Here is a 17,418-nt window from a genome sequence, read left to right as displayed (position 1 = left end):
CAACAAAGGAAAATGTAATGTTCAAAATGTTGTTCACAATTCTTCATTCAATACTGATAATTAAACAGTAATGAATCTGAAGAAATGCAAATAAATGACACCATAGGTGTCACGTTCAGGTCTTGCTCTTGCCCTGGACACATGTCTGAACACATTTGGGTGTGCGTTATGGATTTTGGTTTGCTGATAACAAAGTCCCTTTACATTTTTCAATCGCATACTGTTTTATTGCAGTTTCCTTTTTTTGTGATTTCCTCTTACTCTATGTATACACATGTAGCACAAGAACTACACGTGGCGCTCTTGACAGTGGTGCCTCTGCTGCTGGGAATGCACCTCAGATACTCCAAGTGCTGTCCTTAGGAAGGCCATGCTAAAGAGTCTCATTCTGTTACGAAGAACTGGACCCTCTATGAGCACATGGCTTCAGGTCTGAAAATTGTGGCCCATAAAACGCTAGTTGACCCAACAAGGCTATTTCTGCCTCCACCTCCTATAATACTTGGACTGATGAATCATTAAATATCAGAAGTGAAGGCTTCTGATATTTGAGACCAATGTTTCCAAGAATAAATGATTCCAAAATTAAGGAAGGAATTTTTGATGGTCCACAAATCGGACTCGTCATCATTGACACACGATTTGAAAAGGAAATCGCATGGAAGCCCTCCAAGAGTATCATTGAGACTGTTCTTGGCAGCCACAAAGCACCAAGCTGCAGTATGCCGAGCTGGTAGACAATACGCTTTAGGCATATAAAGCCACAAGGTGTGCCAAGTCAATAAAGATTTGTTTCCTGTATTCACACTTAATCTTACCTGCTAATCTTCTCACAGTTGGTGACGAATGCGGTGAAAGGTTTCGACAGGACATTTCAATGATGGAAAAGCATTATCAGTGTCCTTAATGCTGGTCAACTGCTACTGGCCAATGAAACAAGAAACATCAGACACCGAGGACCAACACAAATCAGCTGCACATTTTTAACTCGGTTGAACAAATGCAATGTGTCCGCATCATTAAGTAATTAAACACACTCATTTCAATAAAAGTAACTTCATTTTTTCACCAAATTCTGATGTGGTATAAAAATCTGAAATTTGTGTTCAGTTTGACGCTGTCTATTATAATAAACCGAAATTTTCAAGAAGCTAAGCTTTTGAAAAACTGTTGTCCTGTGCTATTAGTGCTGGTTAACCCTGACCATGAAAATTGAATTTATTTTTGAACACAGGGACATGGAATGATTTTCAATGGCCTTCTTATTGAATTGAAATATAGTAAAAAAAAATATTTTAATTCCAGCACACGTGTTTGTGCTCTCACCTACTTTTGCGTATGCGACTCACATGTAAATGGAACCCGCGTGTTCAGTGCAGGCCGTGGTACGTTTAAACAAACCTTTTGTTATTATTAAGTAATATACTACCCTGAAATGACTCAAAAAAGACAAAAATGTGATGTTCGCTCCTTTCAAGACTCATGGATTAAGAATATGAATTTGTTCAAACAAAAGTGTGCTGTGTGTGTGTGTGTGTGTTATGCTGTGAAAGTGTCGTACGTCAAGTGTACAAAGATATTCTCAAACTAAACATCAGTCCACGTTTAAAAGCGGATGAGAAAAATGAAGCTATAAAAGAAATCGTCTAACACCTGGACATTCAGAGACGCCTGCGTGAAGCTAAAAGTGACGAGTTACTGAACAACTGAGCAGAGAGGTACGGGACAAGGTTTGCATTAACTGATTAATAATAAAGAATGATTAATCATATTAGAATTCGTGATAACTTTTTCTTATTCAAACTATTTTGTATTAAAAAATATTGTACTTTATAATTTGTAATGCAATTTTTAATAAATGTGTTGAAAATTAAAATTTGACAAAACATTCTTTTCACATATGATCCTATGTATTTTAAAATATTGAATGACCAGTAATATAAGATCCAGTTATAAGCGCATTATAACCTGAACAGTTTTGATACTATATATAACAAAATTGGTAGAATTATGTCAGCACACGGAATAACATTGTAACACACGTTCGGCACGACACTGCTAAAAGGTTGCCAACCCCGGTATAACAGATTACTACACGCTATTTTAAATAAGTTTGCTATACAAGAAGCCCATTGGTTACAACCGATGTTACAAATTCGTTAAACATCTGTTACTCAACTGTAATCACGCTATACATCCCGTGTCTCATTTTCTATTGTTACGCGTCTCTCTCAAACATGCAGTCCTGCTCTGCTGTGATTACTTTGCCTTGTTTTTGATGCTGATGGCATCCCAGCGTCGCCAGATTGTGGTCTTTTAAGGGGCCTGTCATTATTAAGGAAAGCCCAACTGCCGGTTGCACAGTATAGTCATGACCAGTGAGAGATGAAGAGTGGAACGCATCGTAATTATTACAGGGATCAACAGTCTTATCTGGGACATCTAGAGCTGGTAGAAGAGCTTCACCTCATGTCAGAGGCCAAGCAAAGATCACGTTCTGTTTCAGCAATAGAACAAACAAAATTGGCAATTGCCAACTTTTTTGTAAAATAAAAGCAATATATGGTGGAACTCCAGGAAGTATATATAGAGGATTGGATTGGCAATTCTAAATTGGCTCTAGGTTAGAAAATGGATGGATGGATGGGTGGAATGCAGTCCACCATTAATCCCAGTCCATATGTCTTCTTTTCCTTGTGTGGCGTCCAGTTTGTGTGGATAGAGCAAGAATGGAGACTGGGCGCTTAAATTAAGACTATCTGTCCACCAGCGTGTCCAGCGCAGGACGCCATGGGAAGCACGAGATCTAAATCTGTGCAGAGCACAGAATGACTTACAAACGTGGACAAATTTGTTGGCACCCCTCCAACGCAAAAAGAAAGAACCCACAATTGTCTCTGAAATAACCCGAAGCTGACAAAAGCAATTGGCATCCATCATTGTTTATTTCGTATTTAACACAAATTAGACTTTGCTTTTGAGATTTGATTAAGCAGAATATTTCAAATAATAACAAATGAAAATGGCATGGAAAAAATGATGGTACCCTTACCTAATTTTTTGTTACACAGCCTTAGGAGGCATGCCCTGCGGTGGGCTGGGATTGGCTCCAGCAGACCCCCGTGACCCCGTGTTAGGATATAGCGGGTTGGACAATGACTGACTGACTGACCTTTGGAGGCAATCACTGCAACCACTGTGGCTCTCAATGCCACTTATTCATCTGTCAACAGGTATGTAGTTTGGCCCACTCTTCCTGAGCAAATTGCTCAAGCTGTGTCAGTTTTGAAGGCTGCCTTCTCCAGACTGCATGTTCCAGTTCTTCCCATAGATGTTCAATAGGATTCAAATCAGGGCTCACAGAAGGCCACTTCCACATAGCTCAATGTTTTGTTCTTAGCCCTACTTGGGGGCTTTTAGCTGTGCATTTTGGGCCAATATCCTGTTGAAGGATCCATAACTTGCAAGTGAGACAGAGCTCTCCAACACTGGGCAGTATGTTTCGCTCCAGAATGTCTCAATAGTCTTCAGATTTCATTGTTCTCCCCAGAGACTCAAAGCATAACCAAGTCCCCTTCATTTTTCACAGTAAGTATGGTGTTCTTTTCTTTGAAGCTTAATTTTTTGTTTGTGGAAACAGAACTAACGTGACTTGCCAGAAAGCTCCAGTTTTGTCTGATCTGTACAAAGGACATTCTCCCAGACGCATTGTAGTTTGTCAATATGAATTTTTGCAAACTACAGTCTGGATTTTTATTTTTTCCTTTCAACAGTGGAGTCCTCCTGGGTCTTTTTCCATTGAGCCCACTGCCACTCAAAATGTGACAGATGGGACAATCAGACACTGATGGACCTTGACCTTGGAGTTTAGCTTGTATCTTTTTGGGAGGTATCCTTGACTTTTTGTCTACCATTTTCACTATCTTTCTGCCCATTCTGGGGTCGATTTTTCCTCTTGCAGGTGCATCCAGGGAATTTGGCTACAGTTCCATGGACCTTAAACCTCAATAATAATTGCAACTGTAGTCGCAGGAAAAACAAGCTGCGTGTAGATGATCTTACAGCCTTTAACATGCTTGTCTATAATTTTCTTTCTGATCTCCCCAAACAACTCTCTCATTTGCTTTCTGTAGCTCATGTTCAGAGTGGGATACCAAACAGTCTGAAAGTCTGCTTGCACTATTGGAGACGTGTTGCACTAACTAAAGAAAACAGCTAGTTTGAAAAAATCACTCTAATCCAATTATTTACGATTCTTTCTAGGGGTAACAACAGATGTATCGTGGCCATTTTAGAATATCTTTGTAGAATAAGCAACACTTGGATCTCTTTTTGCACTCGATGACATATGAAAGGAGGGCAGGTACACAAGGGACACTGGCTTTTTATTTATTCATTTTTCAGGAGGCACATTTCAATGAGCTGTAATGGTACTAATAATAAGCCACTTGGAGAGTTACATATTGTACTTAAATAATGATGTCTGTTTAGAAAATACTGCAATTCTGGACGCCTGCTTTCATTTTTTGTTCATCTTCTACACATGCTTCAGGTCTGGTTACTCTTCAGAATATTCTAACGTTATATTGTGGCATCATTTTATTTTATTTTTTGAACCCATGCTGTTCATAGAAATGACATACTTTGCCAGGTTCATTAGGGGATGGCATCACAGTGCCAGTGCTGTGTCAGATGATGGCGCTTTATATGAGTTATCTGTGTATTGAATTCTCGTTATGCTCTGCTTTGGTTGGGCCATTGAAATAGTTCTTGTAACATTTATTTTTTTTCATCATTTTGATCTTGATGTTTGATTCCGTTTTGCTCTTTTGGGTGTGGACTCTCACCAGCATGCTGACTTTGATTGATGCCGTCTGCTCCTTTTCACTTTGGTGCCATCCGCCATGTCAGCCTTTGAGTGCTTACAGAAGTTTTTTCTTGTCTCTTTTAGTGTGGAAGAAGCTAAAACGCATTTCCATGAAGATTTTAGTGCAGGGCCTTCTCAGCATTAGTTTGATTTCATTTCATAGTTGTTACATTTGTCCCAGTCTCATTTTGGATCAGAACAGCACCACTGCCACCCTCACTTACAATATCTTAGTACTTAGGTGGTCCACATGAGCTCAAGCCGCTGTATCTCGCATGACTGCCACCGTTTCTTTGGTTTGCCCTTCTGTTTGACACAAAAATCTACAAGATATGCAAGTTGAAGTAACCTGGAGTAATGTAAATTTGAAAATGTAATATAATCCATAACTGAAGTCACTCAGAATGTTTAACAGATTTGAAAAATCACCAATGCGAGCGTTTTTTAAATTTCAGGAATGTGTCCAGTGTGCTGCACTTGAGATATCTCAGTTACAGATGAACTTTCAAATTTAATCAAGGCATGAGTGTGCCAGACTTAGACTTAGATTTAGGTCCTCCTGCACCCTACAGTGCTTTGGGCAGCAAGTGATCTCCAGTTGTCTGTATCGTTGGCAATGATTTTGGAAGATCTTCTTGAAGGGTTCGACACCAAGTCATGCGAGGCCGGCTTTCCTTCCGTTTCTCACCTGGTGGTATCCATTTCATAGTAATGCTGGCATGTCGGTCTTCTGGCAACCGTTATATGTGGCCTGCAAGCAGCATTCGACGATTTGTCACGATATTTCTTAGTGCAGCAATCCTGCTTCTTCTTTGTATTTCCTCATTTGTGATGTGATCACGATAGGTGATACCCAGAATTCGACGTAGACATTTGTGATGGATGGACATTTAGCTTCCTGATGATTTGATTTGTAACTTTCCAGGTTTCACTGGCGTAAACTTCCGTTGGGATGGTGATAGCTTGGTATAGTCGTGCTTTAGTGTTCAACGTGATGGCCCTTGATTTCCAAATTGTGCTCATCCTTTAGAAAGCTCCTACAGCCTTCCCATTTCTATGACTGATGTCCAAATCTATGTAAACATCTCCACCTGCTCAACTGGTTGATGGTCCATCAGGATCTGCATACTGTCCACTGTGTTGTTGATTGCCATCAATTCTGTTTGTCCCTGTTGATAACCAGACCCACCTTTGCGGCCTCCGTATATAGGTTTGTTGTCATGTCCTGTAGTTGTTGTTGTGATGATGCCAGCAAAGCAATGTCATCGGCAAAGTTGAGGTCTGTTAGACGCCGCTGTGGTGTCCACGGGATGCCAAACTCAATGCCAGGTTTACACAAAATTGGTCCACCAAGAGGCGAGTTCTTTTGAGTGGGCAGAAATCTGATGATTACAGTAGGTGCCTTTCTCATTATAGAACTTTATTTGGCTTTTGACAGAAGCTCTTTAAATTAATACAAACACACCTAAAACCACCCATGAATGTGGCTGTAAATCAGTTTTACCCGAAGGTTGGAATGTCAGTCTTGAAAGGTTTCAGCTGCCAACGGCACAGCCATTTTCTTTCACTGAACAATTCAGAAGCATAAATGGGATTTTGTCATTTTTGCAGATTGACTAGCTCCATAAGAAAAGAAGAACTTTCTGCAGACCTCAAACTTTGAGTTGATGAGAAATAAATGGCCAGCTAGCTGCTGGCGATGTTTACTTTACAAGTATGGGAGGCCAGCTAGAGCAGGCCTTCCTAGGTTTTGTCATCACCAAATTTTGCCCTTTTCAGTGTCTTGTTAAATGGGCAAATGCTTGTAAAGTTTGGGGGCTATTATCAGAGCAGGGCATGTAAAGGGGGAAATAGAGGACAAGTATTGTAACCCACCATGACCCATTGCCATTAAACCAAACAGTAACGTGTGACTCATAGTTTAAGAAATCCTGATCCAGAGTTATTAAATTATGGGCTTGGTTAGTGCTGTTAAAAGGCTTCCCACTGACATCACATTCCAAATAATTTGGGAGAGAAATCGGCTGTAACTTGCCTCGAGCAGTCATGACAAAGCCATCATCCAAGTGTGTGCTAAAATTACCTTGGAATAGCCAGATTAAGCCGTATAAGCCATGGGTTTATCAGCTGGGCCTTTCATCATTTTTGTATTAAAACTGGGAATGACTTTATCGGAACATGGAGTCTATTGATTGTGCCATTTGTCATCTTTACTACTAGTAGAAGCACATCACGTTCTAAACCTGCTTAGCTCAATTGAGGGAGATGGGGGGCAAAGGCTGCCAGGCACCAGTTCGTCACAGGGTCTGATAATGCTACACTTGTAGAATTATTAGTGCTGTTCTTACAGCTTCTTTGATATTTTTGTAGCAGTAGCTGATAGCAGTAACATTAGAATATCTGAACAGTGGCGGTCCACTAGCTACTCGGGTATTAGTGCTCATTCCTAATTAATATCGGACATTTCCACCGCTGGTTTGTGTCTATACGTGTCTATTTAATGATAATGCTGTCAAGTGAGCTGAAGTTTTAAGTGGTGGGTGCTCAGACTTAGCCCTGGAGGACCACCATAGCTGCAGGTTTTTTTTTTCTTCAGCCAAACTTCTTCATTTGATGATTTTATGGCTTCTGAAGTAGTTACTGCTCAAGCTATATTTTTTCCAATCATTTTAATTAAACTGAGTGAACACAAAAATCTATTTAGGGACACAAATTATTTGGAGGAATTTCTTGGACAGGAAAAATCACAATATATGACTGACCTGACATGGCGGAATGAAAGCGCTGTAATTAAATAACGAGTTCTGTTACCAGATTGGCTCAAATTAAGCCATTGGGTTGGAACAAAATCTTGCAGTGACTGTGACCCATCAGAACCACACCTGAAGCCCCCTTGTATTTACATGGTGGAGCTTCTCCACAGCTGCTGTACATCTCTGCAGCTTTAGTTAGAAAACCATCTGAGAAACAAATAGAGTCCAAACCAGCTTGTGAGCTTTTGCAGCCCCCTACAATAACTACCAGCCAATGTTAGTGTTAATGGACGTAACGTTCAGTTGTGTGAAGTCGTGTTCGGTCCATCTGCTCGGCGTGTGCAGAGCAGGGTAGTCTTCATGCTGCAATAACGGGATTAACTGATTTCAGATTCAAGGGGAGGCTTAGTAATTCCCAAGTGCATTTTATATTTCCACCTGATCAAACTGTTGGTCTTTCTCACTTGTGTAAAAATGTATTAGATATTTCATGCTCTCATTTTATTTCATGAAGGTCTAAACTTTGACATTTTTGGCTTAGTTTGTTAACTGTATTGTTTTTACCTTAACGCGTTTTCAGTTTTGGTACTGGGCAATTTTGTGCATCTTTTTATTTAGTCTTGCCATAACAAATCCATTTGCATTCATTCCCTCGTTTCCTTACCACTGACTGAATGTCAAACTTTCTTTTGTATCTTTTAGTTGTTAACATCAAAGAAATCGTCAACCTTAACTCAACATGCCTTCTTCATACCTCCACATTACCTCATTGGAATTTGTTACTGGACCTTTAAAGGTCTTCAGCTTTCCAGTGTCTGCTAACAGGAGGGTGGATTCATAAAGCCTCGTGCTCCAGCGTCTACCCTGTGACTTACTGTCATCCATTATTATGCATGAGAAGTTCTGAGATTGTGGTAAAAGCTTAAAAGCATGTCAGTCAGAACTACGGCATTTTCTTTTGCTTTAGGGCACCACATGAGATAGTCTCAGGTATGAGAGGTTTACGTTGAGCCTCCTCCTCACATCACAAGTGGTTTAAGCCTGATGGCAGACTCTCACATGCCTACTGTTCTGCCGTCGACTAATGAATAAGTAAATAAATGGTGCATTAGGACTTGTGTAATGACATCTGCATGTTCTTTTAAAGTTTAGGACTTATTAATTAGCACCACTACCTCAAAGTTCCAAAATACAAATTTCAGTGCTGGCACTTTTCTGGGTGGATTTTTCAAGGCTACTTCTCAAAGATTGTGTGCTATAGGTGCCAAGGCGAACGGACTGACATCTTGACTGGGACGGAGGGTGATCCCTTACCTGGCCGGGAGACCATAATGGAAGGACAGTATGGAAGGATGGTTAACAGTCCTTATCTTAGTCATGGTAAAAAGCTAATGGATGGACTTTGCAAACATGGATGCCAGAGGCAGTTTAGTCCCTGACACAATAGGTGGCAGTGTCTCTCGAGGCTGGTCTGAGGCAGGACTCCCGCAAAGCTACATTAGAGGGGGAGTGTAGAAGAGCAGCCCTGTTAGTTTCCTTGGGTGCTGCAAGGGTGTGCTGATGTGGGAAGACTGTCCTGATTTCCATATGACCCAGAAGTGTTCTGGATGACCAACACTGCAGCACTGGAAACATTCCTACGTCTGGTTTAGAAGAAGCAGAAGAGTCAGGAGGCAGTGGGCAACATTCACCAGGAGTAGAAGAGCATGTGTATCTGGATTTGACCCTGGAGTTGTGTTGGTTGACATTGTTTCTGTGGTTTGGGACTCAATGTGCTCTACTAGTTACAATGCACATAGGGACTTTCCTCATTGCACAGCACCACAAGGCCATCTCAAAGTCTGTTTCCTGCTTCAAACGGAGGATTAGCCCACACCCACACAGACATGGAAAGACCACGCAAATGGCAAACAGATGCAGACCATTCTCTCCGTTTGAGCCCAGAATGCTGAGTTTTGTAAGGAAGCAGTACTAATAACCCTGCTACCATCCTGTCCGTGTTAGGTTAATTGGTAACTTTAAGTTGGTCCAACATGACTGTGCCATGGCATCTGATTCAGGTTTCATTCTTGCCTTGTGCCTCATGCTGCTGTTACAGACTCTTGATGTTGGTGACCTTGAATTGGATCAACTGGGTTCAGGAAATCAATGGATTTCAATCGGATGGAAGCTTTATAAGGTGCTTTGTTGTGTGGCGCACTAATGGAAGGTCATCACAAGCATTACACACGAGGCCAAATTAGACTCCGCAACTTGCCAGTCCTGCTTGTGTTTGGGATGTAAGAGGAAAGCCCACACCAACACCGAGCACGTTGTTCAGCAGTCTTGCAGCAGAGTGTCTGTGTTCATCTGACCTTGGCTTCTACTAGACTAATGGCATGTGGGGGTCTGAGTGAAACGGGTTGTATTGCATCAGCTTCTATTCATTTTGGTTAATGTGTAATTTTCAATTTGTCTTTATTTTTTGATTTAACCATCTATCTATCTATCTATCTATCTATCTATCTATCTATCTATCTATCTATCTATCTATCTATCTATCTATCTATCTATCTATCTATCTATCTATCTATCTATCTATCTATCTATCTATCATGAAGAAATAAGGCACAGAAACAGTGGGGGGAATTCCCTGTTGTGGCGGACGGCTGGGACGCCCCTTCACTGTATATTCAGGGGGAGCAGCCCTGGACAGTACAATACCTCCCAATGGACACTGAATGGCCGCCCCCCTGGGTTGGAGCGGTGCCTCAGCCTCTCGCAGGGCTCCATGGAGGATGGAGGACGGAGTTCTCCACAGCCCTGTTGGGTTCCGCAGGTGCCACCAGGGGGTGCTGCAGCAGGAGCTGCTGGACCCTTCTGGGCATTAGTTTCACCACAACTGGAAGTGTAGCCGGATGTCAGCAGTCAAACACCTGGAGCACTTCCGGGTGCCCAGTAAAAGGGGCCAGAGTCGGGTGGAGGAGGACAAGGTTGCCTGGGAGGAGTGGTGGTGCAGAGAGAGAGAAAGACAGTGTTTGGTGTTTGTCTTACTTTTGGACTGTGTTGTGCCTGTGGGGATTATGGGGAGGACATGCCCCACAGGTGAAGAAAAATAAAACTTTCTTTATTTTATACACGTGCCTCGGTGTCAGTCTGTGTCAGGTCGGGCGCAGTATAGCGCCTTTGTTACACCGTATAATGTTGTTGGTCCGAGTCATCATAAAAGACTGATTCAATGGTCAGAATTGGTAAAAAATACATTTGACAACCAAGAAAAGTCTTCACAGGTCTTTTATGAAATGGTGGCAGGAAATGAGATATTGAGAGGAAGCGGAAATGATCTTGCAAGAAGTGATGTCATTATTGGAAGACTGCAGGAATGGTGGGAAAGAGGGGTCCTTTCATCGGATTAGCGCTATTTCAGCTGTAGAATGGCCAAATGGGGGAGGCAGCTTAATGGCTGAGGTCTCCAGGACTCTAAACAAATCCAAATCTTATTATGTGATATCATCTACTGTTAAATTCTACTCCGTAGTTCTAAAATTTTTATTTTTATACTGTACTGAGGATTTGTTCTGTATATTTTATTGTATTGTCCCTCTTCTTTTTGACACCCACTGCACGCCCAACCTTCCTGGAAAGGGGTCTCTCTTTGAACTGCCTTTCCCAGGGTTTCTTCCATTTTTTCCCTACAAAGGTTTTTTTTGGGAGTTTTTTTCTTGTCTTATTAGAGAGTCAAGGCTGAGGGGCTGTCAAAAGGCAGGGACTATTAAAGCCCATTGTGGCACTTCTTGTGTGATTTTGGGCTATACAAAAAATAAATTGTATTGTATTGTATTGTATTGTGGGTTGAAAATGACATTGTTATAGGGAGCTGGAAGTGAAGTCCTCAAGGGGGGACCAGAAGTGACGTCTTTGAAAAAAGGAACTGGAAGTGATATCATCCTGCGGAGCTGGAAGTCTGAGGTGAGAATGCTTTATGAATCTTCTGTTGGGAGAAAAGAAAAGGCGTTAATACTCTGCTCCAATCCCCTCTCTCTTGTTCTTTTACGCTCAATTGGACCCTTTGGCTGCCCACTAAGAACGCGTATGTGACATGATCTATCTAATGTATAGTGTCTTTCTTATTGATCTGTTTTATGTTATGTGAACTGCCCGGTTCAGTAGTGGTTTTTAAAATTTTAAAATCGAATCACTGAATTATTTTGATTTCATTAGATTTGTTTCAAATGCCAGCAGTCCTCAGTACCAAATTCCCTTAAAAGTGGCAGAGCCGAAGTAATTTGCGGGCTGCACATGACATGTAAACTCAGTCAGTTGTGAATCCTGACCATCTTCAGATCCACATTCAGAGCAGCTCAGAGGCTGAAATGGTCAGCACAGCACAAATACCACAATGGCCTACTAGGAGTTTTTGTCCATGTCTGTCCAAGTTAGGCTGACACTTTGCAAAGCACGGAGGGCAGTTTCACATCTCCACACCTGTGACTTTTGTCTGGGGGTCTCCCGAGCCCTTGACTGGTTTGGCTCTTTGTCTGTCTGATATTGAGGCAGGCTCCCCACTGAAGGCTGCCTTGCAGGGTTTGGCTCGCTGTTTTGGCGTTGAACCGACAACTCGACTTTTAAAATGGACAAATGTGAACTTGCGTATGGGAAAAGGCATAAGGTGCCAGCATCTAAGTGGGTCGCTGCTATCACTTGGCACATGGCTATCACTTGGCTGAATAGTGCAGGCAATTTGAAAAACTGAGGGTTCAGTCAGTCACCACATACAGCTGCGATTCCAAATCCCTGGAAATGCTGCATAATGTGACGTGGCCTTTAGCGACTCAAAGCTGGAGATTCAAATACAGTGGTGTGAAAAACTATTTGCCCCCTTCCTGATTTCTTATTCTTTTGCATGTTTGTCACACAAAATGTTTCTGATCATCAAACACATTTAACCATTAGTCAAATATAACACAAGTAAACACAAAATGCAGTTTTTAAATGATGGTTTTATTATTTAGGGAGAAAAAATCCAAACCTACATGGCCCTGTGTGAAAAAGTAATCGCCCCCTTGTTAAAAATAACCTAACTGTGGTGTATCACACCTGAGTTCAATTTCCGTAGCCACCCCCAGGCCTGATTACTGCCACACCTGTTTCAATCAAGAAATCATTTAAATAGGAGCTGCCTGACACAGAGAAGTAGACCAAAAGCACCTCAAAAGCTAGACATCATGCCAAGATCCAAAGAAATTCAGGAACAAATGAGAACAGAAGTAATTGAGATCTATCAGTCTGGTAAAGGTTATAAAGCCATTTCTAAAGCTTTGGGACTCCAGCGAACCACAGTGAGAGCCATTATCCACAAATGGCAAAAACATGGAACAGTGGTGAACCTTCCCAGGAGTGGCCGGCCGACCAAAATTACCCCAAGAGCGCAGAGACGACTCATCTGAGAGGTCACAAAAGACCCCAGGACAACGTCTAAAGAACTGCAGGCCTCACTTGCCTCAATTAAGGTCAGTGTTCACGACTCCACCATAAGAAAGAGACTGGGCAAAAACGGCCTGCATGGCAGATTTCCAAGACGCAAACCACTGTTAAGCAAAAAGAACATTAGGGCTCGTCTCAATTTTACTAAGAAACATCTCAATGATTGCCAAGACTTTTGGGAAAATACCTTGTGGACTGATGAGACAAAAGTTGAACTTTTGGAAGGCAAATGTCCCGTTACATCTGGCGTAAAAGGAACACAGCATTTCAGAAAAAGAACATCATACCAACAGTAAAATATGGTGGTGGTAGTGTGATGGTCTGGGGTTGTTTTGCTGCTTCAGGACCTGGAAGGCTTGCTGTGATAGATGGAACCATGAATTCTACTGTCTACCAAAAAATCCTGAAGGAGAATGTCCGGCCATCTGTTCGTCAACTCAAGCTGAAGCGATCTTGGGTGCTGCAACAGGACAATGACCCAAAACACACCAGCAAATCCACCTCTGAATGGCTGAAGAAAAACAAAATGAAGACTTTGGAGTGGCCTAGTCAAAGTCCTGACCTGAATCCAATTGAGATGCTATGGCATGACCTTAAAAAGGCAGTTCATGCTAGAAAACCCTCAAATAAAGCTGAATTACAACAATTCTGCAAAGATGAGTGGGCCAAAATTCCTCCAGAGCGCTGTAAAAGACTCATTGCAAGTTATCGCAAACGCTTGACTGCAGTTATTGCTGCTAAGGGTGGCCCAACCAGTTATTAGGTTCAGGGGGCAATTACTTTTTCACACAGGGCCATGTAGGTTTGGATTTTTTTTCTCCCTAAATAATAAAAACCATCATTTAAAAACTGCACTTTGTGTTTACTTGTGTTATATTTGACTAATGGTTAAATGTGTTTGATGATGAGAAACATTTTGTGTGACAAACATGCAAAAGAATAAGAAATCAGGAAGGGGGCAAATAGTTTTTCACACCACTGTATATTTTCCCCCTCATGCAGAGGATGTATCTCTGGCTCTCCATGGAACAAAGCCTGTAAAAATGAGTGGTGTGCTTCTGATCTTTGCGTGATTTGAGTAGGATGGTAACACTCATTTCATTCAGATTTTCTTTGGCAAGCCAATTGGTGACTCCAGGTATGATGGGATGTTGCTGTGTCCGCAGTGTGCCTTATGATGGACTGGTATCCCATCCAGAGTTGGCTCCTGCCTTGTACTCTTAGTTGCTGTTTCAGGCTACACCTTCTACAGCTCTTAACTAGAAGAGTAAATGTTGTGGCTTGTAGGGGGTGTAGCACAGCCGTAAACCCCAGGCACAACTACACAGACTCAGCGCCAGGTTCAAATGACTGTTTAATTATTAAATTTACACAGACTTCTATTTCAAAAGTCAGCACAATCAGAATTCCTCCTCCACTCCTCCCAGGCAAGCTTCGTCCACCACCTTCCAGCTCCATCTCTCAAGGGAGAGGTGGATGGCTCCTTTAAAGCTGGACCTGGGAGTACTTCCAGTGTGTCAGCATTGTAATGAGGAGGCACTTCTGTGTCAGGCGGAAACCCCATCAGACAGGGAAGCCTCCTCTCAACATTACCATCTAAATATCCACAGGGACCCCAACAGAGCTACCGTCCAGAACAGCAACTTCCGTGCAGCCAGGTGGGTGTCCAAATGGAAGATGGAGAATGCAAGACCCTGGGAGGCAGTCACCCCCTGTAGTTCCTTTGTATTGTACTCCTGATCAAGAAAGGGAATAGCAACCATCTCAGCCAGGAAGTACATCCATCTGGTCTGACCATCCCTCATCTCCCAGACAGGTAAGAAAACACTATTCATCCTAGACGGGGTGCCCGTGCATCCATTATGTCCATTACTGTGCTCATTCCTCAGCGTAACCCTTGCAGACACAGGAAGCAATCTCACGAGGGGGCAAGTCTGTGTCACAGGTGGTGGTGGGTTGTACAGACCGCAAGACGTTCCTCTGTTAGCGTGAAAAAGACCACAGGTGGCTGACATATAAGGCTGCTGGCAATTGTCAAAGCCCCTGTTTAGATGGGTCCCCTCAGAGAGCTGAAGAGGGCATTGTGTCTCCATCCATGACCTCCTGGCCACCATTCACCATTCACCTCAGTTGGGATGTCAGTCCATCTTTTATGTCCATTACAATGGTAATAAAAAAGAATGCAAATAAAAAGAACAATCATTACAACGATGTAATAAATGTGAGAGTGATAGAAATAATACATAAAATACCAGCAACTAATAATATCAATAATATTATCAGCCACTAACCTAATAAAGACAGCAGGCAAAACATATACCGGCTTGTATAGTGCAGTGAAGTAACTACTGGTAGTGTGGACGGGGCAGTGAGTGGCACTGGTGACCTGCAATTACTACAATGGGGTAATAAGTGGCACTGGTAGCCCAAGGTGACTACAACGGGGCAGTGAGTGGCACTGGTGGCCCACGATGACTATGACAGGGCAGTGAGTGGTACTGGTGGTCCACAGTGACTATGACTGGGCAGTAAGTGGCACTGGTAGCCCAAGATGACTACAACGGGGCAGTAAGTGGCACTGGTGGCCCACGATGACTATGACAGGGCAGTGAGTGGTACTGGTGGTCCACAGTGACTGCAACAGCGTAGTGAGTGGTCTGGTGGTCCACAGTGACTACAACAGGGTAGTGAGTGGCACTGGTGGTCCACGGTGACCATGTAGTGGTTGTTTCACAAGACATTATTAATAACGTGCTTGTCTCCTTAGCATCTGATTGAAAAGGTTAGTGCTGTCATCATTCACACAACTCCATTAAGTTTAACTTTAACTATGGACCTTCTATGTAACTTCAGTGTGTGATGTGTCTACTTGGTGGTAGTCTTTTTTTTATTTGGATTTCATTTAAATTCACAAGAGGGGTGCCTGTTTGATTTTTTTTTTTTTGTACTGGTGTATAAAGCTCTCCATGTGAGCACAGATAACACCAAATATACTGTATTACATTTGTAGGAAAGTCCATATTTCTATCGACACACAGCTGACAAAAACTCGGACAATCTGAAACCACAAAGGCTGATTAAAAGCAATGCATTGTGCCACAACTATGAAAAAAAGAACAAGTCAAGGAAATGAGAGCCCTGGAATGCTGTGGGGTGTGAAGTGAAAAGAGGCTCGCAAACCAGAAAGTCTCCCTGGCTGCCAAACAGGGTGATTTATGAAGTTTCACCTTGTCCAATTTGAAGTTTTCAAAGGCAGATATTGCATGGCGCAGGGTGAGTGAGCAGTGTTGTCTCATGGATCTGGTGCCCTGAGTTTGAACCGTGTACCCACCTGTTGTCTGCACATTCTCCATGCGCCACATCCCCAGACACATGTGGTCAGGTAAACTGGAGATTCCAAATTGTCCCTGTCCAGGATTTCTCCCTGACTAAAGCTTGATGTTGCCAGGGTAGGCTCCAGCCCCCCTATGACCCCACACTGGATTATGATGGAGTATGTAATGTTATGTTTTGTTTCAAATTCTAGTCAAATGCAGAGTCACCTTGGCCAAGCGTGAGGCTTCTCATCATCATGCTGAATTTGACTTCATTGTTTTGTGTGTGTCTGGTTTAATACGTCAATTTTAGAGGCCGTGTGTAGACATCTACAGAGCGACTAACGGAAACCCAACCTGAAAAGGTGGTCTAACCACAAGGCACCGCTTTGAAACTTCATGTTTCTGTCTGTGAGACTCCTGTGCTAATAAAGCCATGCCATCTATTTTAAAGACCAAGGTGTCTGTGGCTGAAGTAAAATGTTCTGTCACCTGCACCATTAGTGCATGCTGCAAAGTGCACGGCTGAAGAGCTACGAGGCAGCCCGGCCTAAAAGGGCAGTTTGGACAGAATGATCTTTTTATTTCAGTAATGACAGAGCTCCTTCCCTTCATCAAAGCTGCATGGTTTCAGCCTCAAAAGAGCTCTTCTGGTGCCACAGAAAAGCTTGGAGCGCTACACGTTCTGCATGGCCACATGTGCTTTTTTAAAGCTTTGATACTCACAGAGTTAGGAGCCACGCTCTGCCTCCTTTGTTATTCTTCTGCACAGCTTTGTTGAATGATATGACTGGCTGATGAACAGTATGTGGGGGTCCGAAGCCTTGTTAAAGGTCCTGGAGTTACAATGGCTGATAGTTAGGATAATGAGCTCTACCACCGACAAGTGTGATGCCTTTCTTTTTTGAAGTTGTGCTAATTGGTGCCGTCGGACAGAGACGGGTGTGTCCCACCATTCATTCAGAACAAAACCCCCAATTGTGAATGCAAGCAGGTACTTGTGCAGAGGTTTCTTAGAGAA

Source organism: Polypterus senegalus, chromosome 6 (assembly GCF_016835505.1).
Source record: "Polypterus senegalus isolate Bchr_013 chromosome 6, ASM1683550v1, whole genome shotgun sequence".
NCBI classification, from domain to species: domain Eukaryota; kingdom Metazoa; phylum Chordata; class Cladistia; order Polypteriformes; family Polypteridae; genus Polypterus; species Polypterus senegalus.
Note: the sequence above shows the minus strand (reverse complement) of the source record.